At 47.1% G+C, this 22,737-nt stretch overlaps 1 protein-coding gene across 3 annotated transcripts in view; it reads right to left on the bottom strand.

Annotated features, from left to right (window-relative positions):
• The window catches only part of kiaa1614 (KIAA1614 ortholog), a 170,323-nt gene that overhangs the window by 97,076 nt on the left and 50,510 nt on the right, over nt 1-22,737 (bottom strand). Inside the window, exon 6 of one of the 3 annotated variants that reach the window (XM_069937603.1) lies at nt 11,102-12,720. The exons of the other annotated variants lie outside the window; for them this stretch is intronic. The gene's annotated coding sequence lies outside the window, so the exon portion shown is untranslated. Of the gene's footprint in view, nt 1-11,101; nt 12,721-22,737 lie in introns of those variants that run through there. 3 annotated transcript variants of the gene reach the window in all.

The raw sequence follows: 22,737 nt of genomic DNA, 5'->3' as shown, positions 1-22,737 counted from the left end.
GCTGCTGAGAGTTCAAGCCCCAATTCTCTGTAGTGCAATATAACAAAACAGAGTAGGCCCAATGCTATGTTTTAGTAACTGTAGAAATGGCCATTGCGTGTTGTGCTACATGACTGAATGTTAACTCAGCTGAGAGGAAATCACACATCAAAGTACTGGCCAATTTCTCCATGGGAATTCATGCATGAAACTGGGTCACTCTATTGAAGCTCTTTAGAACTAGCTTTAGAAAGTCACCACTCAACATCGTAAACTTAAAGTCCTGTATTGTGCTGTGATGTTTGTGATGCACTGTAGTGACAGTAAGCAGACACAAGATACGAAAGACTGAACAACAAGATTTATTCTACTTAAGGTCTCTGCTGCAGTTAGCTGCAACTCCGTGTGACTGGCCTCAAGGGACCAGATGTGGCTTATATCCCAGAGGATGATTGGCAGCCAACCGGGTGGGGCTTGGTCCATTAAGGTTGGCTGATTGACAGTTGGCCAGGTGTGGCTTGTCCTCCGGTGATCTTCCTGCAGGTACACAGGTCGCCCCCTGTAGTAGACTAGTGGTGCATCACCACATTCACCCCCTTCTTTAAAATTCTCCTGGGGGGAGGTTACATCCAATGTTCCACAAGCTCCAAACATATCTACATATTTACAAATTTAGACGGTCCAGCTGCCATCGGAGTCTCTGTGACTGGGGTTGGCTCCTGGTTAAGGGTCGGTGAGGGTAACCGGAGGCTAGTTGGGGGGTCTAGGGGAGGGGCCAGAGTGGCTGGCGTGATGCAGTGCAGTGGGGTGGTCAGGGTGGCCAGAGTTAGAGCATGTGTGAGGCATTGGATTGGTGGGGGGGGGGGTGAGGTCGCCCCCACGGTTTGACTGTGTTTGGGGTGGGGAAGGCACAGCAGGCCAACGTGGTCCTGGGTGCCCTACAGCTGTCCGGGGCAGAGGAGGTGTGTCGTGACGGCTTGGTCCTGGGGTGATGGAGGTTGTGGTGCTGCAGTGGGTGCTCCCACTGGTGCCAGATCCCTGGTTGAGATGGTGTTCTCCCTGCTGCTGTGATACCCTAATGTAAGCGTAGTTGTGGTTGGTGTGTAGAAGGAACACCTGCTCGACCATGGGGTCGGCCTTGAGGGCCCGCACATGTCTACACAGAAGCACCGGTTCCGGGGACATGAGCCATGCTGGGAGTGAGATTCCAGCAGGCGTTCGTGAGGGTTCTCATTGGTAGCCGTGCACAGGAGTGACCTGACAGCATGGAGCACCTCAGGGAGGGCATCCTGCCAGTAGTCTATGGACCAGCCCTTGGACTTAAGGGCCAGGAGGACTGCCTTCCAGATTACCCCATTTTCGTGCTCTTCCTGCCCATTACCCCTCGGGTTGTAACTAGTCAAGCATCTAGTCGTGATGCCCCTTGCAGTCAGGTAATGGCGCAGCTCCTCGTTCATGAAGCTGGACCATCGGTTGCTGTGGATGAACGCAAGGTAGCCGAACATGGTGAAGATCTACATCAGCGCCCTGATGATGGTGGCTGTGAGGGTGTCTTGGCACGGGATGGCGAAGGGAAAATGGGAGTACTTGTCTATGACCGTGAGGTAATAGATGTTCCGATTCGTGGAAGCCAGGGGGCCCTTGAAGTCTATGCTGAGGCGTTCAAATGGCTGGGTGGCCTTTACAACGTGGGCCTGGGGTGGGCGGAAGAAGTGGGGCTTGAATTCCACACAGACCTGGCATGCCTCAGTCATGGTCCTGACGTTCTGGGTGGTATACGGGAGGTGTCGGGTCTTGATGAAATGATAAAGGCGAGAGACGCCCGGGTGGCAGAGGGACTCATGCAGGGCCTGCAGCTGGCCATCGTGGAGCGACACACAGTTCCAGGAGAGGGCGTCGGGGGAGTTGTTAAACTTCCCCGGACGGTACTGGATGTCGCAGCTGTAGATTGCCAGCTTGACTCTCCAGCACAAGATCTTATTGTTCTTGTCCTTGCCTTTGTGGGTGGTGCTAAACATGAATGCCACTTCACACTGGTTGATGAGGAGGGTGAATCTCCTGCCAGCCAGTTAGTGGCGCCAGTGGCAGACCACTTCCACGATCGCCTGGGCCTTCTTTTCAATGGCGAGTGCCTAGCTCAGAACCGTGGAGGGTCCTGGAGAAGAAGGCAATAGGGCACCCCTCCTGGTTAAGGGTAGGGTGAGAGCCACATCAGAGGCATCGCTCTCCACCTGGAAGGGGAAGTCTTCATCCACAGCATGCATCATGGTGTCCACGATGTCCTACCTGAGGTGCGTGAAGGCTGCCTGTGCCTCAGGTGGGAGAGGAAAGGTGGTGGCCTGGGCCTGTGAGTGGACCTTGTCCGAAAAGCAGGGAACCCTCTGTGAATAGTACGAGAAAAGGCCAAGGCACCTGCAGAAGGCCCTGAGTGTGTGGGGGAGGGGTAGGTCCATTAATGGCGCATTCGTTCTGGATCCACGCCAATGACCCCAGGATGGCGAGGCAGGTGGTACTGAACATGCACTTCTCTTTATTGTACATGACGTTCAGCTCCTCGGCCGTCCGGAGAAAACTCTTAAGGTTGGCATCATGGTCCTGCTGGTCATGGCCGGAGATGGTGACATTATCCAGGTATGTGAAGGTTGCCTTTAATTTGTGCCGGTCTACCTTGTGATCCATCTCCCTCTGAAAGACGGAGACCCTGTTAGTGACCCCAAATGGAACTCGGCAGTACTGGTAGAGGCGCCTGTCTGCCTCGAAGGCAGTGTAGGGCTTGCCCTGTGGGTGGATGAGGAGTTGGTGATAGGCCGACTTCAGGTCAATAGTGGAGAAGACCCTGTAGCGGGCGATCTCGTTGACCATGTTGGCTATCCTTGGTAAGGGGTAGGTGTCCAGCTAGGTGTACCGGTTGATGGTCTGACTGTAGTCAATGACCATCCTCGGCTTACTGCCCACTTTGACCACCAAGACTTGGGCTCTCCATGAGCTGTTGCTGGTTTCTACGACACCTTCCGCCAGAAGCCGCTGCACCTCTGCCTTGAAAAAGTCTTTGTTGGCTGCGCAATAGTGCCTACTTCTGGTGGCTATCGGCTCGCAGTCTGGCATGAAGTGTGCGAACAGGGCGGGGAGGCAATACCGCAGTGTGGAGAGGCTGCAGGTTGGCCAGGGCTGGTTGGACGGTGCACTGTGGAGCGCAAGTGCGGGTTGGGGCCCCCCCAAAGGTGAGGGTGATGCTCTGCAGGTGACAATGAAAGTCTAAGCCCAGGAGAACTGGGGCGCCGAGTTTGGGCATGACCAGGAGCCTGAACCCAGTGTATGTCTCCCCCCACTCCCCCACAGTCAGTGGAGCAGCACCTTAGGGTCTTAATAGTTCGGTCCTGGGCGGTGAAGGTGATAGAGAAGGTAGTGGGGTGGAATTTGAGTTTCAGAGAGCGGACCACGTTCGGGTGAATGAAGCTCTCGGTGCTGCCACTGTCGAGTAGGCATTTTGTTACCTGCCCATTGATCTCAACGTTCATCATGGAGGGCTCAAGGTAGTGAGGGATGTCTCTGGACAGTGTGGTGGCTGCTCTGTCCATCTCTGGGTCCAGGCCACAGTTCCCTGACGGTAGAGGCAAGTTGAGGCCGGTGACATCCTCTGCAGGCAAGGGGTGCGTCGAGAGAGGTGAGTGTTGGCCTGCAGCATTCTCCGTAGGTATGGGGTGCGATGGGTGGCAATCGGCAGCGTCCGCAGGCGTGGGGTGCATTGGGAGGGCAGCCTGGTCAGTGCCCATGTTGACCACGTCATTGTCGTCTGTGCTGGTGAGGTCGGCAGTGTGTGCAATGTTGGCCTGGGAGGCATCGAGTGGCTGTGGAGCCTGTGCCCGCCGGCCCAAGATGGCAGCGCTGCATGGGGGTGCGTGGCAATGGCATGGCTGGCCTTCTACTTCAGCTGCGCTGGTTGCGCCGGAGGAAGTGATGTCGTTGTGGTCGGTGGAAGTGACGTCACTCCGTGGAGCGGAAGTGATGCCATTGTAGTCCGCGGATGTGGCGCATAGCGGAGCGGTGCTGGCTTGGCCCGGGGCTGGTCTGGATTCATGGTGAGCACACGGTGATCATTGCTGGCGAGGCCGGAAGTAGGGCTGCCAAGGCTGGGGAGGCCGGAAGTTGCTGCGGGGTCAATAGTGTCGCCCGGCAATTGCACGTGGCCAGGGCCGGGAAGGAGGGGATTTGGTCATATAGGGCCGCTGATCTACCGGCAGGCTTAGAAAGGCATACCTTAGCATAGTGGCCTTTCTTTCCGCATTTCGAGCAGAATTGGTTCCTGGCCGGGCAGTTTCGTTGCCATCGCCGATCCAACCTACATTGTGACCCACTGTACTTACAAGGGTGTGGGGTGCCCGATGCAGTGATGCTCTCGTCCACCAGCTGGTTTTGGGCCATGGCTGCAGTCTGTGCTGTCCACGAGGAGACCTGTGGGAGTCTGGAGTTGAAGGCTTCGGTGTGTTGGACTGCTGCCTCCAGGGCTCAGAGTATCTCCACAGTTTTGGCCAGGGAGTAAATATTGTCCTCCAGTAGTTTCTGCCTGACGGCTCTCGAGCGCAGACCTCGGATGCAGGCGTCCCTGATCAGCTGTGAAAAATGGTTGAAGTGATTAAACTCGCACCATTCTGTGAAAAGTGATGGAATGCAAAGTATGTAGATTAGAGCTTGAGAGTAGACAGGACTAGCTAGTGGACCCCTTCTTATCTCAAGCCCCAAGGATGCAAGGATCTGGTTCAGGCTGGTACAGTGACCCAAGGTAGTCTATAGCTAGTACTGCGCTTGCTTAATAGAGACATGGATATTAACATGGAGGGAATGAGCTAATTAACATAACATGCGATGTATGAAAAGGGAGGTACTGAGTGATACTAGATTGATGGAAGGGAGAAGGAGAATGTTGTAATATATTGGGATTCTGATCGGAAGAAGGTAAATGAAGGTGGGGTGATGTTGAGTGTGGGACTGTACAAAGGAGTGATGATTCTGAACCTCCGGTGTGTCTCCAGACCAGGGACACCCGACTCTGCAGACTCGAAATAAAGCTGAACCTGTTCTCCAAGACTTTGTCTCCAGAGTAGTGATTGCGAACACTTTATATTTCACAAGCTTGGGGACTCGTCCGGGATCCTCAACTCCCACCGCTTGGTGACTGGCTATCGAAGAGCGAGAAGGTGCACCCCACTGATTTCAGTGGTCTCTGATTTCCTTGCTTGCCATCAGCAATTTGAGTGAGTGATATCCGGACAGGAGACTCTGGAGAACAGGACCTAGGAAAGCTCCGGTAGAGGGAGTGGAACAGAACGAAGGGACTCCGATAGGAGGAGTGGTTTGGTTGGGCCAACTCTCGTGCATGAGACCCGGGTAAGAAAAATTGACTATTAAGTACTACTCGGGCGACCGGGATTCTGTCAGGAGTGAGTGATCTGACAGGGATATGGGTAATTAGAGTACCCGAGAGAAGAAGGGACTCCAGAGTGGAGGTCCCGGGATTGACATTCCGCCCAATAGTCTGATGGGGCGGATGTTAGGAAACTGGGGTCGGGGAAGGAAACAGGGAAAGACTAAGGAAACTATGGTAAAGTTTTGTTATTACAAATGGCCTCAAACTCCGATTCTGGGTCTTTGGTTTGGTGGCCCCGACTGGGGTTAGATGAAGATTGGATATGTCAGAAATTAAATTTATTCGTAAATGAAAGAAGCCCTCCAGACCCAGAGGAGTCAGATTATGCAGCGTGTTGGATCGGAGTGACCGAATTGTTTAAGGTTGCTGTGAAAAAAATAAGGAGGAAGACTTACCTCCCTGGAATCCTTTGAAGCACCTGCCCCCGCCATATGACAGTCAGAGGGAGGGGAGGATCACCAGGATGCTGGTGATATTCCTCCCGAGGAACACCAACAGGTGAGAGAGGCCGTGTGGGGGGTGGGGGGGGTACTCATTAAAGAGCTCATTGGAAAGTGGCGCCTGTTAGCACAAGAAAGAAAGGAGATAGGCTTGCAGTTTGCCAAACTAATGCTGTAAAACTGGCAGAAGGGGCGACAGTAAACCTATGGATGTCCTCCAGAAAGAATGTGCACATAGAAAGGAGCAGGACAGGAAAAATCAGGAAAGGAAAAAAAGCAAAGGCAGGAGAAGCCTCCTGAACAGGAGGATAAACAAAGACTACCTAGTCAAATGGAAGTCCTAAGGCTGATGGAGGAGGGAGAGACGAGTGACCCCGAGTACTCCTCGGACCACCACTAGCATATCATCTGCCTGTATCTAGACCCCTAGCCACCAATACCCAAAGTATTTTCGGATACTGTTAGTGCTCGAACCTAGAGCCATGATAAATCATCCAGCCACTGTAACAAAGAAGTTAAGATTTAAAGTCTGTGGAAAATTCTAGAAGCTTTTGTTAAAACACGTTTGTCTGCATTTGCACAATTTAAAAATTAAGCTGTTCTCAGTGAGGACAGCGAGAACTCAGCATAAAAACATAAGATACCAGTCAGGCAAATTGGTGGGAAGCCCAGAAGAAGAGATAACTCAGCCAATTTGTGCAGAATACTACAGAGCAGAGAACGAAGACAGCCAGGAATACTCTTAAAGGGGCCACACAAGATACCAATTTGTTTGCAATTTAAAGTTGAGGATATACCCATGATAAAGATGTGATTTCTTAACTTAATGAGGCAGCAGATAAAGAATCTAAAGATTGGGACTCCAAAGATTTAGTTCAACATGATTCCTCCTCAATGAGCCTTCTACCTTCCATCCAGGAGATTAGATTCCACCAGAGGGACGCCTCTGATAGAGAAATTGTCCGGTTGTTATTATGTTGATGTACTTGAGTTTTGGGTTACCCCAGCAGGCAGGGTGTTACTATTGTGGGAAAGTGGGACATTTCAAACAGGAATGTCCCAAATTAAAGAGGGAAAGGGATGTTATCCCTCGGATGACTTTTGGGGAGGATTAAAGGTATCAGGAGTTTCTTCCAGGTGGGACCCAACAAAGAGGATGCTGTTTTTCTGGTGGACACAGAGGCCACTAGATCATCATTAAACGTTATACCGGAGGGAGTTAGATTCACTAGTCCACAATTAAAGGTATCGGGAGTAGGGGGGAGAATCATGAAGACCCTTCTGATCAAGGGGGTCTGTGTGAAGTATCAACACAGGGAGGCAATTGAAGACCTGATTCTGGTTCCTCAAGCTGGGGTGAATCTCATGGGATGAGATCTGCAAATTAAACTAGGAGTTGGTACCACTCCAGTGGAAGGATGTATAATGGTGTGAAATTGTACCCGTTGAGGGAAGAGGATATCCAGGACATTGGTGACTGTGTCTGGGCCGGAGAGGGAAACAGGGGAGGACTGCAAATAACCCCACTCAAAAGGAGGGGTCCCAGCCAGTATGGGTGAAACATTATCCTATTTCGGTAGAAGGACAAAGAGGCCTTCAACCAGTTATGGAAAATTTGCTGCAAAATGGAATGCTAGAAAGTTGCATGTCCCCTTATAACATCCCTGTCCTCCCTGTACGGAAAACGGATGGGACTTTCCACTTGGTCCAGGATCTACGAGAATTAAATAAGATTGTTCAGACACGACATCCAGTAGTCTCAAACCCCTATAACATATTGAATCGAATTCCCCCGGAACACGAGTGGTTTAGTGTTGTAGATTTGAAAGATGCTTTTTGGAGTTGGCCCTTGGATGAGAATAGTCGGGACTTGTTTGGAGGACCCTCACTCGGGAAGAAAACAGCAGTATCGATGGACAGTCCTCCCCCAAGGGTTTACAGAATCTCCCAATCTATTTGGACAAGTTTGAGAGCAAGAATTAGAAGAACACCCAAGCACTCCGGGAACACAGTTAATACGGTATGTAGACGATCTGTTGATTTCAGGAAAAAAGGAAAATGAAGTTCATGAATCCACTATTGAGTTGCTAAACTTCGTGGGAGAGAGATGGTTAAGAGTTTTAAGAACAAACTGCAATTTGTTGAACAGGAAGTAAGGTATTTGGGACACTTGATTAGCCAAGGGAAAAAGAGAATCGGACCTGAATGAATTGCTGGTATCACCGGTCTGCCTATACCTAAAAATCAGAAGGAGATAAGGAAGTTTCTCGGATTAATTGGGTATTGCCGACTGTGGATAGATAAATACACACAGAAAGTCTGATTCTTATATGAAAAACTAGGAAGTGAAAAAGAAAATGTGGAGTGCAACCTGGAGGAATAACAAGAATTTAATCACTTGAAGAAAGACTTGATTAATGCTCCGGTCCTGGCTTTGCCTGATGTTAATCAGCCTTTCCACTTGTTTGTCAATGTGGAAAAAGGGATAGCTTTGGGAGTGCTAGCTCAGAAAAGAGGAGGTCAGAGGCAACCTGTGGCATTCCTCTTAAAAATGTTGGACCCAGTGTCACGAGGGTGGCCGGAATGCATTCAAGCAGTAGCAGCCACGGCAGCATTAGTGGAAGAAATCCGAAAATTTACCTTTGGAGGGAGTCTGGTTGTATTCACTCCCCACACTGTCAGAACCATTTTAACTTAGAAGTCTCACAGATGTTAACAGACTCGAGAATTTTAAAGTATGAGGCAATCTTAATGGAAAAAGATGACGTAACGATTTGTACAGATAAAAGTCTGTACCCTTCACAGTTCCTGTACTCGTCAGGAGAAGATAAAGAACCAGAAGACTCAGGGCACGACTGTAGTGAGGTGGTCGAGCTGAAAACAAATAGTCAAGATGACTTAGAAGAGGAGCCCCTCTCGGAAGGACAACGGTAGTTCATAGATGGATTGTCAAGCTGTATAGATGGGAAGAGATACATTGGATATGCTATCATTGATGGAGTTACCAGAACCAAAGTGAAAACTGGGCGTCTGCCCAGCAGCTGGTCCGCTCAGTCCTGCAAGTTGTATGCTCTAATGAGAGCCCTGGAACTGTTGGAAGGGCAGGAAAGTACCATATATACAGATTCAAAATATGCATTTGGAGTGGCACACACATTTGGGAAAATTTGGAAAGAACGAGGGATGATAACAGCAAGAGGAAAAGAACTGGTTCATAGGCAACTAATTGAAAAGACTTTAGAAGCATTAATCAAACCAGAAAGAATTTCCATAGTACATGTACCAGGACATCAGAAGGGGAACTTACTGATAGCTCTTCTCAGAATTCAGACAGCCCTACGACAAGACATTAGAATATCCCCTTACGAGATGTTATTTGGACTCCCATATTTGGGGCGGGTAGAAGGAATACCTATAGTCGAAAGTAATGATGTGTTTTTAAGGAACTATTTATTGGCAGTCTCTCGTTCTCTTGCAGATTTAAAAGCTAAGGGGTCTGCTGGTGCAGAGCCCTCCTCTGGATTTCCCTATCTATTCTGTGAATGCTGGTAACTGGGTCCTGATCAAGTTGTGAGAAGAAAAGCTTCAGCCCTGGTGGAACAGACCATACCTAGTACTGTTGACCATAGAAACAGTGGTCCGAACCAAGGAAAAGGGGTGGACACATACTTCAAGAATAAAGGGACCAGTGGACCCACCACTATCCACAGAAGGAAAGAGGAGTAAAAAGGGACAGAAAAGAAAACTACAATAATGCAACTTTTACACTTAATATTTCAATTTGTACTTATATATATCATAGCTTTGTGTGTTGAACCTAAAAATCATTTTATCTCTCTATGTACTAATTATGCTAAGAACCAAAATCAAACAGATTGTTGGGCATATGCGAAAATACCACACCATGGCAAGTCAGGAGTCCCCTTAGTAGCAGTCCTTCTCTCCCTATACGAATTATTTGATATATATTCCTTGCCAAGCAACAGTGATCCAACCACTGAAGATAAATACAAAGGGTGATCGATATGACCAAAACCAACAAAGTCACCAACGACTTAGTCTGGAGAGTTGCTTCCTTTTGAGGAACCAACTAGGAGTTTCCAATTGCATGCAGAATTGGACCATCACACGACTGTGAATCCCGCACCCTGTAAATGGCACATATTGGGTGTGTGGACATAAAATTTATTCATGGTTACCTGGGGAAAAGGAATATTGGAATCAGACAAAAGGGTTTAAATTGACCTTTACACCTAAAGGTTGGAGTGGATGTTGTTACCTGGCCTACTTAATTCCCCATGTCCATGTTCTTAACCAACTACCTGTACTAGTCTCGTCCTATGGGCAAAGCAAAAGAAGGGTGACTGAAGGTGATCGTCTCATGTGGATGTTTTTCCAAACATATGGAGCCACACGAGCTGGGGTTGAGATTCAAGAATTAGCAGCCACCCTAGATGAACTAGTAAATGATACGGACCTGGCACTTGGGGAAGTCCAATCCCAAATCCAGATAAAAACTACAGAAATGGCCGCCATGCAACTTACAGTCCTCCAAAAACATATGGCCCTTGATTTTATTTTCACAGAGAGAGGGGGGACGTGCTTTAATTGGCTCTGAATGTTGCACATACATGCCAGATGAATCAGCTAATATCTCGGATTTGGCAGTCCATATTAAAAAGTATAGAGAGAAGATCTGGGAGGCTAGAGACAAATATAAAAAAGGTATATGCGGTGATTGGACATGGGGAGATTGGAATTTCGGAGGTTGGGGGCCATGGTTAATGCACCTTGCTATGTGTGGTTTAATGATTCTAGTGGGCTTATTTATTGGATTAGCCATCCTACGATGTATTATCACTAGATTAATTTGCTCAGCTATGGAGCAAAGCAGATGGTATTAAAAAACCCCATGGCAGATGAACAACAACAAATTCAACTCATGTTACAACAATTTGAGAAAACAAAAGGTGAACAATAATGCAGTTTAATCAGAAATACATGGTAAAGAGAAAAAAGGAGGAATTGTGAAAAATGGTTGAAGTGATTAAACTCGCACCATTCTGTGAAAAGTGATGGAATGTAAAGTATGTAGATTAGAGCTTGAGAGTAGACAGGACTAGCTAGTGGGCCCCTTCTTATCTCAAGCCCCAAGGATGCAAGGATCTGGTTCAGGCTGTACAGTGACCTAAGGTAGTCTATAGCTAGTACTGCGCTTGCTTAATAGAGACATGAATATTAACTTAGACGCCTCTAAGGAGGGAATGAACTAATTAACATGACATGCGATGTATGAAGAGGGAGGAACTGAGTGATACCTGGATTGATGGAAGGGAGAAGGAGAATGTTGTGGGATTCTGATCGGAAGAAGGTAAATGAAGGTGGGGTGATGTTGAGCGCGGGACTGTACAAAGGAGTGATGATTCTGAACCTCCGGTGTGTCTCCAGACCAGGGACACCCGACTCTGCAGACTCGAAATAAAGCTGAACCTGTTCTCAAGACTTTGTCTCCAGAGTAGTGATTGCGAACACTTTATATTTCACATCAGCCTTTCGGCTTCCTTCTCGGCCACCCGGGTTCGGCCATGCATGGTCGGGCCAACTCATGCAGGGGTCCCAGGTAGGACTTGACTGTTTCTCTGGGCTGCTGGGCACGAATGCTTAGGAGGTACCAGGCGAAGACCACGTTCGTTGGGGGTTTATACATGGTTTCCAAGGTGTTCATCCCCTCCGGGTAATCAGTTTAGACTTTGAGTGCCTGGAAGGCTCAGGGACCCAGCTTCGAGCGGAGCAGGACGAGCTTTTTCCTGTCAGAGTCTAGGATATCGGCGTGTGCCTCGATGATTGCTTTGAATGTGTGCCTCCAGATTGCGAAGCACACTTGAGCTTCCGCATGACATGGGTCGACTTTGAGGCTCCCAGCGCTTAGGAGCTTCTCCATAGCAGCTTAAATTTTAAGTAGAATAAATTGTGATGCACTGTAGTGACAGTAATCAGACACAAGATTCAAACGCCTGAACAACAGGCTTTATTCTACTTAAAATCTCTGCTGTAGTTAGCTGCAACTCCGTGTGACTGACCTCAAGGGGCCGAATGTGGCTTATATCCCGCTGGATGATTGGCAGCTGACCAGGTGGGGCTTGGTCCATTAAGGTCAGCTGATTGATAGTCGGCTAGGTGTGGTCTGTCCTCCGGTGATCTTCCTGCAGGTACACGGGTCGCCCCCTGCAGTAGGCTATTGGTGTATCACCACAATGTTTGATGTTTTTGCTGATACCCCAGGCCCAAAATGTTAGTTACCCTTTACTTCCTATGGCTGTTGCATGACCTGCTGAGTTTCTCTAGCACGTTTGTGTGTTGCCCTCAACCTCAGCATCTGGAGATTTTCTTGTTAACTTTCTCTTTTATGGAGTGAAAAACTCAAGCCTAGTCATACATTCATAACAATAGAACACTTTCTCTGTTTTGGTATATTTGTGTGAATCTGAAATCTTACTCCCTTGGCAAGCTTCCCAAATGGAGCAAAACATAGAGTACTCAAAGAGGGCAATAGTCCTGATTTTACGTTTTTAAGATAAACTCTCAACTTTTAAAATGACTCCCCTGGGGATTGAAGCCAAATAACTGAGACCATGCACCAGCTGTAGGGATTGTAGGGAGGGAATCTTCCTCAGCTTTGGTCTGATCTTCTCACATTTCAGCTCCCAGGACTTCTTTGCAGAGTGGCTGTTAATCTGCTCCATACTGGACGATCGCAGTCTGTTCAGTTTGCTGACCGTATGGTGTCCAATTGCCATAAGGAAGGCCTTCATGAAGGATCGAGACTTGGGTCGGCATTCATTGATGTCCTGTGATCCAGAACTGCCTAGAGAAAAGCTAGATGAGAAGGTAGAATGTCATTCCGACAGTGCTCACATGTCGCTCACTCTGTACTTTATATTGTGGGCTATGGACTCGTTTTATGCATGCATTTGGAGTGGATCAAAGCACAGATCACCCTGGAGTTTGGGTTGGGATGTGTGCCAAAGAACAAAGTGTTCCTATGGGGGAGGAAGGGTGGAGGTGATGAAGACACAGAGAATGAGTAAGACACAGAGACCTGGAAATTCATTAGCTCCATATCAAATGCAATGAAACAATGACATTTCATTGCTTATATTAACCCTCTGAGACCTTATTATTTACAGTATTAAATAAGAATTATTTATTTTTATATACAGTATGTATGGCATATGTTTGTATATGTATTATGTCTGGTTGTGTGTTTGCATGTTTTTGGACCGAGGACTGGAGAATACTTTTTTGTCGGGTTGTACTTGTGCAATTGGATGATAATAAACTTCAACTTGTTTTCCCTGTGCTCTTCTGTTCTACAACATAAGGTAGCCATTTTCAGCCACAAACCTAGTACAGTGCAAATACATTTTCCTGTGCCAATACTTGTGAAGGCAGACTGCATTTGTGACGATTATAATTAAATCAATTTCATTTAGCTCCACTGCAGCAAGTTAGGTAATTAATAAGCACCATAAAAGGCAGAGCCCACCTCACTGACAAAAGGCAAAGGAGGAAAAACCCAACACCCAACCCCAACCAACCATTTTTCCCCTGCAGCCGCTGCAACCGTGTCTGCCTGTCCCGCATCGGACTTGTCAGCCACAAACGAGCCTGCAGCTGACGTGGACTTTTACCCCCTCCATAAATCTTCGTCCGCGAAGCCAAGCCAAAGAAGAAGAAAAGGCCAGTCCACACCATACTGATGTAGGTGTTATAGCTGAGGGCATGGTGAAGGGACAAGGTAAGTAGGCCAAGGAAGCAGGCACTTGGGCAACTGACCAGCATCTCAAGATGTTGATCAACTTCCTTTGGCCTGTATCTTCAAGAACCACTAGTTGTTCCAGTATGAGAGTTAAAGAGGAGAGAGGCTATACTGGATTGATCTCTAACAGCAGATACCTTATGCACAGGGTTGGCGCCAGGACATATGTTAGAGGGGAGCATTAGTGATTTAGAGTGGGGTTCATTCAGCATGGGGGTGGGGGGTGCTAGCAAGAATCTGCCTGTTGATGGGGGGCGGGGAGGGTGCTAGTCGGGACCTACCTGTCGTTAACACCATCCGCCCCTCCAACATGGAGCATGACAATGCTCTTTTTATTGCTTGATGCTTGACGCATGCTGGTGATGCGGCTGGGGGTGGGTGGGAGTGAGACGGGTCTGATGGCCTGGGATGGTCACAACTGTTTAGGGGGGCACAGCATCTCATTTGGGGGGCACAGGACCTCGTTTGGAGGGGCAATGGTTGTGGATGCCCCCCTTGGTGCTGACCCTGCTTTGAAAATGTCTGGGTATGGGTTGTCAACACTTTCTTACGCACATGACTCTGTCACGGTGACCAAAGACTGAAGAGCTAACTGTCCAAATTACACTACAAGATGCCAACAAAGGGCATTGCATAAGGATAAGCATATTTTGATGTTAACTACACAAGCAATGTTTACACCAGCAAATTGGCTGCTCTGGGTCACAGTTGCATAAGGCAACAGCCCATTCAGGCTTCCGGAGGAACATGAAACAAACAGGAAACCTCATTATTGCATCTAACTCTGCTTTCATTTGTGTGGTCCCGAAAAAAACTTGAACCAAATGTTTCTGGTTAGGGCAGCAGAGCTAGCGCAGCAGTTAGTGTGACACTGTTATAGTCCAGTGGGCCCACCTCACTGACAAAAGGCAAAGGAGGAAAAACCCAACACCCAACCCCAACCAACCAATTTTCCCCTGCAGCCGCTGCAACCGTGTCTGCCTGTCCCGCATCGGACTTGTCAGCCACAAACGAGCCTGCAGCTGATGTGGACTTTTACCCCCTCCATAAATCTTCGTCTGTGAAGCCAAGCCAAAGATTATAGTCCAGTAACCTAGGTACAAATCCCTCACTGCCTGTAAGGAGTTTGTACATTCTCCCCGTGTCTGCATGGGGATATTTGGGTGGCACAGGCTTGGGGGCCAGAAGGGCCTGCTACTGTGCTGTATACCTAAATTTAAATTTAAAAATTTTAAACGTGTGCATATTGAGGGTTCATATCCAGATTACGTGTGAAAGACAGGGTTGTGGACTGTGCACAGATGGCCTCAAAGTTAAAGGATTTGATAATTTAAATTTTCATTTACTGTCCTTAATTGTGCGTTATCAAAGGCTGGAATTACAGAACAATAGGCTTTTGTTTACAATAAACTTGAAGGTCATCCTGTGCTGTGATCCAGGCTTTCTGGAGAGGGCTTCTGGTGTTGGAGCCTTTATACAGGGTTATGGGGGAGGAGCCACAGGTACAGTCACAGAACAAGGCGGAGCCAGATTAAGGAGTGTACAGCAGTTCACCACATTCATCCCTTTTTTTTAAATTTTGTCCATCGGGGTGACGTGTGGCACAAAATCTTACAGGTCAAGTCTGCCAAGTGGCCGGTTCCTCCGTTGTGACCGGCAGAGAGCCAGTTGCTGTGCTATAGTTGGGGCCGTTGTTGAGTCCTGAACCTTCAGCGCTGTATCGACCTGCTGGGCGCGTGGCTGCGGAGGGAGTGGGGTTAGGGAGCGATTGTATCTAGTGTTTGTCCATGGAAGGCGGGGTGCTGTTTGGTAAGCTCCTTGGGTGCCCCCACATGCATGAGGTCCCGGATGGAGACAGTTTCCTTGCACCCAGTTTCCAGGTAGGCCACATACTCATGTTTGGGGATCCTATGGAGAAGCTGGAACCTTTCAACCAGTGGGTCAGTTTTATGGCCCCTCACCTGCTTCCATAGCAGGACTGGCCCTGGGGATGTCAGTCAGGATGGTAGGGTGGTCCTCGACGTGGATTTCCTGGAGAAGAAGAAAATTCGTTCATGACCTGATTGCATGGAGGGCCTCAGGAAGGACCTCCTGCCAGTGAGAGACTGGCAGGCCCCTGGACTTAAGGGCAAGGATGGTGGCCTTCCACATAGCGCTATTCTCCCTCGCCACCTGGCCGTTCCCTCGGGGGTTATAATTAGTGGTCTTGTTGGTGGCGATACCTCTGGCTAGCAGGTATTGGTGCAGCTTGTCATTCATGGACACAGACCCCTAGTCACTGTGGACATAAGATAAGTTCCCGAACAGGGTGGACAAGTTGTACAGTGCACTGATGACCATGGTGGTGGTCATGTCCGGTCAGGGGATAGCAAAGGTGAAACGTGAATACTCATCAATGACTGTGAGGAAATACACGCTGTGATTGGTGGAGGGAAAGGGGCCCTTGAAGTCCATACTCAGTCATTCGAAAGACCATGTAGTTTTTACCAGGTATGCCCTTTCTGGTTGGCAGAAGTGTGGTTTGCTCTCACTCGGCAGTCCCTAGTCATGTCTCTGTCCTCCCCAATGGAGTACAGCAGATTAAGAGATTTGATGAAATGGAAAAATCTCGTGACACTGGGATGGCAGAAGTCATTGTGGAGGGTTTTGAGGCGATCCATCAGTACGCTGACACATGTCCCTCGGAACAGGGCATCTGGTGGCTCGTTGAGCTTCCCTGGCCGATACAGAATGTTGTAGTTATAGGTGGAGAGTTCCACCTCAAAATTTTATCCTTCTTTATCTTATCCCACTGTTTGTTGTTAAACATAAATGTCACGGCCCGTTGGTCCGTGAGCAAGGTAAAACGTCTGCTGGCCAGTAATGCCTCCAGTGTCACATTGCCTCAACTATTGCCTGAGCTTCCTTCTCGATGGAGGAGTGTCAGACTTCAGGGCCTTGGAAGGTACAAGAGAAGAAGGCCACGGGCTGACCTGATTAAGGGTAGCGGTGAGGGCGAAATCAGATGCATCGTTCTCCACCTGAAATAGGGCAGATTCATCCACCACATACATTACGGCCTTAGCAATATCTTCTTTTATGCAAAAGAAAGCTTCCCAGGCCTCTCTTGTCAGGAGGAAGGATGTGGACTTGATTGGGGAGTGGGAGGTGTGGCAGGCTTTGTCCGCATAATTAGGGACCCACTGGGTGTAGTAGGAAAAAAACCCAGGCACCTTTTGAGAGCCTTAGGCTGTTGGGGTTTTGGGGGGGGGGAGGGGTGGGGAGCTCTAGCAGGAAGTGCATGCAGTCAGGGTCAGGGCCAATGACTTCATTCTCAACAACATATTCAAGGATTCCCAGGTGGGTAGTGTAGATGGCGTCATGATCTTGAAGGTCATGCCCGCAGATTGTGATGTTATCTAGGTAGGGGAAAGTGGTGCATAGATTATCATCTCCTGCTGGAAGATGGAGACACCATTGGTAACACGGAAGGATACCCTGAGGAAGTGGTAGAGGTGGCCATCTGCCTCGAAGGTGATGTATTGGCAGTCTTCGGATGGATAGAGAGCTGGTGGTAGGCGGATTTCAGGTTGATCGTGGAGAACACACAATATTGGGCAATTTGATTGACCACATCCACTGCGTATTGCAGTTAATATTCTGGCTATAATCAATTACCATTTTGTGTTTACCCCCACCCTTGATCACCACTACTTGAGCTCTCCATGAGCTGGTTCTGGCCTTGATAATCCCCTCACTCAAGAGTCACTACACTTCCACTTTAATTAATGTCCTAACCCTTTCACTGTTTTGCCTGCCTTTTGTAGCGACTGGTTTAAAGTTTGGGGTGAGGTTTATGAACAGTGGTGGTGGATTGATTATGGAGAGTAGAGAGGCACATATCAGTTGGGCTGGCAGGGGATGGGGGTGGTGGGGAGGGGGAGCATTACAACCGGCTGACAAACTGCAGGTTGCCGACCATGAGGTTGGGGAGAGGACTATCATATTGCATCATAACACTCTTGAGGTGGGACTGAAAGTCCAACCCCAGCAGCACTGGTATACAGAGCAGTAGCTTGATGGAGAGTTTAAAGTCCTTGAAAGTTGTGCCCCACACAGTCAGCATCATGGTGGTGTAGCTGCAGATCTCAGCTGAGTGGGACTTTGAGGCCAGGGCGACTTCATAGCTTACTGGCTTTGATTTAAGGGAGTAGTGCTGCACTGTAACAGGGTGGATAAAACCCTCAGTGCTCCCGCTATCAAAAAGTCATCTTGTCGCCTGATCGTTGATCGAGATGTCCATCATAATCTGGGAGAGTTGTTGCAGGCTGATTTGATACAGTACCATGGAGACCAATGTTGGTTCTCAGTCTGGTCTGTGCTGACTCATAGTCTGGGAGCATAATGGTGGTGCCCTTGAGGTGGCGTGGTTATCCCTGGAAATTGATGGTGTCCAAGATGGCGGCTCCCATGTTATGGCGTCATCATCTCAGGAAGATGACGGTGGCCAAGGTGGCGACCCCCCCATGCTGCACGCAATGCAGTACTGGGACTGGAAGGTGACTGTGATCAACATACCTTCACGTAATGTCCCTTCTTTCTGCACTTCGAGCATGTCCCATCTTTCGCCAGGCAGCGTTTTCAGGGGTGCTTTGGATGGCCACAAAAGTAGCACTTCGGGAGCTCCTGGAAGACTGTTGGCCTGTAAACCCGCATCCCAAGATGGGTGCCCCATGTGGATCATGCGCCATTCGCTGCATAAGCTTCCATGTTACAGAGGGTGATCTCCAGCAATTACTCAAGGCCAATCATCTCTTTTAAGTCCAACTTACTCTGCTCGAGTAGCCTCTGGTGCATGTAGTCTGACCTGGCACCTGTGACATAGGCATCCCGGATCACGTCCTCAGTGTTTTGGGCGACCAACACTGACCTGAAGTTGCACGCTCGTGCAAGTCCCTGCAATTCCCAGAGAAACTCATCGCTTGATTCACCTGTTTGCTGTCTGTGGGTGGCCAGCATGTGCCTGGTATATACTTGGTTGACTTTCTCCCTGTACTAGTCCTTGAGTATGTCCATTGCCTCCCTGTATGTTGAGGCATCACTGATCATTGGGAGCACTTGATGTCTGACCCAGGAGAAGAGTAGGTGCAGCTTGTTTGCCTCTATGGTCACAATTGTGGATGCATTTTGCAGAAAGACCTCAAAGCAGCAATAGCCAGAGTTCAAAGCAGTCTGAGGCTTCTATGAATTGTGGGTCAATCTCCAGCTTATCAGGCTTCAAGAGTTGTTCCATTGTTGAAAAAAATATTGTAAATAAAATCGATGCTCTATCAATAACTCAAAAGACTTGAGCTACAGAACAATAAACTTGAAGGTCATCCTGTGCTGTGACCCAGCTTTCTGGGGAGGGGTTATGGTGTTGGATCCTTTATACAGGGTCAAGAGGGAGGAGCCATGGGTACAGTCACAGAGCGGACACTCAGTGTTTCTGAAGAGTCTCTCTTTTGCTTCTCTTTCTCCTATTTTTAGGGGCACCAGGCAATGCTCATGGCGAATCTTTGTTTAGACAAAGATACAGACAATATCTATGTGGAGACAAATGCCTCAAAATTTCTGGCAGCAGCTCAGATATTGTTGGGTCCATTTAGATTACGCTGAACACCATCTAATGGAGGCCTAATTGAATGAGGCAAGTTTGTGAGTCTCATCAGCACTAGGCAATTATGCACATAAGGCTTCATTGCACAGAGGATCAGAGATTGTGAACAAACTAACCACCTCCTTTCTCATCTGTTACAGGGTCTGCAGGTCTCACATTGGCTTCACCATTAAACTCAAGGAGCAGATTGGAAACCAACTATCCTAGATCCTGAGACACTGACTTAAACTAGAATGGGCAAAAAACAAATACATGGATGGTATGGGTTGAGAGGGATGGGCCAAATGCAGGCAAGTGGAACTAGTGTGAGTGGGACAATTTGGTTGGCATGGGCACGTCGAGCCAAAGGGCCTGTTTACATGCTGTATGACTCTAACTAGGAGCTGGCATGAGATAGTATATGGGGTTAAGTAGAATAAGAACATAAGAACATAAGAAATAGAATCATGTTGAAAATTATAAATCATCCCTACCATGTTAGGTTCTAGATCTTCAGGGAGCTTCAAAATTAAAGAATTAAAAAAGTTATATCTAGGTATTTTAAATTTGGTGAATAATTGTTCAAAAGAAGCAAGATTTTGGTCAGTAAAAATATCTTGAACTGATGGTTAAAAAAAACGGAATTGTAAATGATATAAGACTAATTAATAAAAATCAATGGTACCCAAAACGTTCCCTAAATTGAAACCAAATTCTCAATGTATGTCTAACAACAAAATTATCAGTTAATTTGGATGCTAAAAAAGGCTCCAAGTATCAAGAGAAGAGGAGATTAAATTTCTAAATTAATCCAACTTGAGTACCTAAATGTTCCTAATTATAAACGGGTGGTATCTGCCCTTTTTACTTTTAAATTCTAGGGAACAGAATTAAAAAATCTATGAGAACAAGATTTTCAATAGCCATCTTGTGAAACTACATGGAATTCTATTCTGAAACGAGTGCATTCATCCTCTCTTTGTGCTAAGCACTCATTATTACAATTTAAGGGAGTACACTAGGCCCACTATGACGAAGTCCAATTGGCTAAATTCTATTCTAATCTAAATGTGATAAATGTATTACTGAAGAAGGTTCACAGCATCACATGTTCTGGTTGTGTTCTTCTCTTTCCAATTTTTGGGAAGGGTATTTTGTACCTTGTCTTTAGTTCTTAATATTAATTTGAATCTAAATCCTTTTATTGCTCTCTTTGGAATAAGTAGGCCAACTGGTTTAATTCTGACTGCTTCACAATCCCATGGAGTTTCCTTTGCTTCCCTTATCACAAGAAGGGTCAGTTTAATGAGATGGAAAGATGCTGTCCCTCCCACTCAATCAATGATTGTCCAATATGATGGCATGACTGACTTTGGGAAAAATTAGATGTTCCGCTACTGAAATGAGTCTTAACTTTGTTTTTTTATGGGGTCATTTTCTTAATTACTTTCAACATTTGTAAGATTAACTAATTTTTGGTTTTTGATCCCAATATTTACCTTCCTTTTTTTATTATTAGTAGTGGGTTGTTTGTGTTAGTCAGTAACCTCCGAAGGGAAGGGATTGAATTAGATATTTTTTAATGTATCATTTGTCTCAGTACTATTTGTACTGATATACAAGATTTGTTAATACTTTATTTTATTGTTATGTACCTGTGGAACATTTATTTGATAAAACAAATAAAAACATTGCAAGAAAAAGAAATAGGAGCAGGAAGAGGCCATCTGGCCCATCAATCCTGTTCTGCCATTTAATAAAGTCATGGCTGATCTGGTGGTGGACTCAGCTTCATCCAACTTAGATCCCCTACTATGAAAAAAATCCTATCTGTAGCTTCATTATATTTGATGAAGCAGCTTCCACTGCCTCCTGAGGCACAGAATTGAAATAGCCAAATATCTCAAATTTGCACGTGGTAAAACAAGGAAATGTTTTGATTTGTCATAGAGGTGACAAGAATTTTAAATTTAGACATCCAGCACAGTAACAGGCCCTTTCGGCCCATGAGCCCGTGGCGCCTAATTACACTCAATTGACCTAAAATCCCCAGTATGTTTTGAAGGGTAAGAGGAAACTAGAGACCACGCAGACATGGGGAATATGTACAAATTCCTTACAGGCAGCGTGGGATTCGAACTCTAGTCCCAATCACTGGCACTGTAACAGCACTGTGCTCATCACTACGTTAGCCTTGCCGCCCCAGATCAAGGTTTTTTAAGCAGCAGATAATCTGTGGCATGGGTAGAGTCAGATAGTATCAAAGAGGCAAAAGTAGTGATGGCATAGATATGTGACCCAAGTAACATCAAGGTAAAGTTGCCATCATTGCCTCGTAATACTACATTTAGAATGTAACATGCATGTGAAATACATGAATACAGAGAGTCACCACTTTGTCAAGCACCCCTCACCGAAATGAAGCCCCAGCAAGGAAGAAACTCACAACCTCTGGTTTGCAAGACCAGTGCTCTAGCCACTGAGCTATCAGAGCCTCAAACATATAGTTAACAGTGAAGCAACCTTGTGAGAGATGGGAAAATTGATCTAAAATTATGAACATGGAAGAAACTAAAGTTCATCAGTTAATGGCTGTAACCAGTACAAACAGGATAAGCTTGGGGGTTAGGATGCAGGAAAGCAGAGTCAGCACGATTAACATAAGAATCTTCTAGTCTTTGTGACAAGACCATAAGACTAAGAAAAGGAATGGGAAGGTACAATAGAATGTAGGAAGTTGAGGTAGTCTGGATCAGATAAAGGTCTCCTAGCCCTGGACAGAAGTACCAAGTCCTACATATCTAATTAGCTTACCATACACAGATTTATACATATGAAATTAGCCAACCCTAGATAGAATGAGTCAACTCCGCATACCAAGAGATTGTAGCCCCGAGAATCAGGAAGGTGTGAATAAGGACAATGACATGATGGGACACCCACAGGATACCCCCTGGTCCTCCAAGTGTACTGAAACTGCACGTAGGCAGGAAGGATTGCCTATGCCAAACCCATCCAGGGGGCAGAAGAATGTAAGGGGGAGGGCACTCTGATACTGAAATTGACTGTATAAAATTTGGGTGAGCCCCAGTATGTGTGTGTATTCCCAGGGTAAGGGGAAGCACCCAACTTTGCATTGTTGTAGTAATAAATGTTCTTTGTTCTCAATTTTTGTCTCGAGCAATTTCTTTAAAGGTACTTTAATTTCTAACAAATGGGGACTCGTCCGGGATCACACTCCCTCCACTGACAGAGTACCCCAACGACGAGAGTAGGTGCACCCCGGCTGATTCAGCTGGACTCACGGGCGACGGGTGGCTGGTCAGTGGAAGAAGCGAGTGATATCCGAGAAGAGGCATTGAGAACAAACGACGGAAGGAAGCGCGCTAGAGCATTGCTACTGGAACTCGGTAAGAGTAATTTTACTTGTTTATAAGTATGGGAATAATGAGTAGCA

This window comes from Narcine bancroftii, chromosome 5 (genome assembly GCF_036971445.1).
Source record: "Narcine bancroftii isolate sNarBan1 chromosome 5, sNarBan1.hap1, whole genome shotgun sequence".
Lineage (NCBI taxonomy): Eukaryota > Metazoa > Chordata > Chondrichthyes > Torpediniformes > Narcinidae > Narcine > Narcine bancroftii.
Note: the sequence above shows the minus strand (reverse complement) of the source record. Positions and strands in the feature narration are given on the sequence as shown.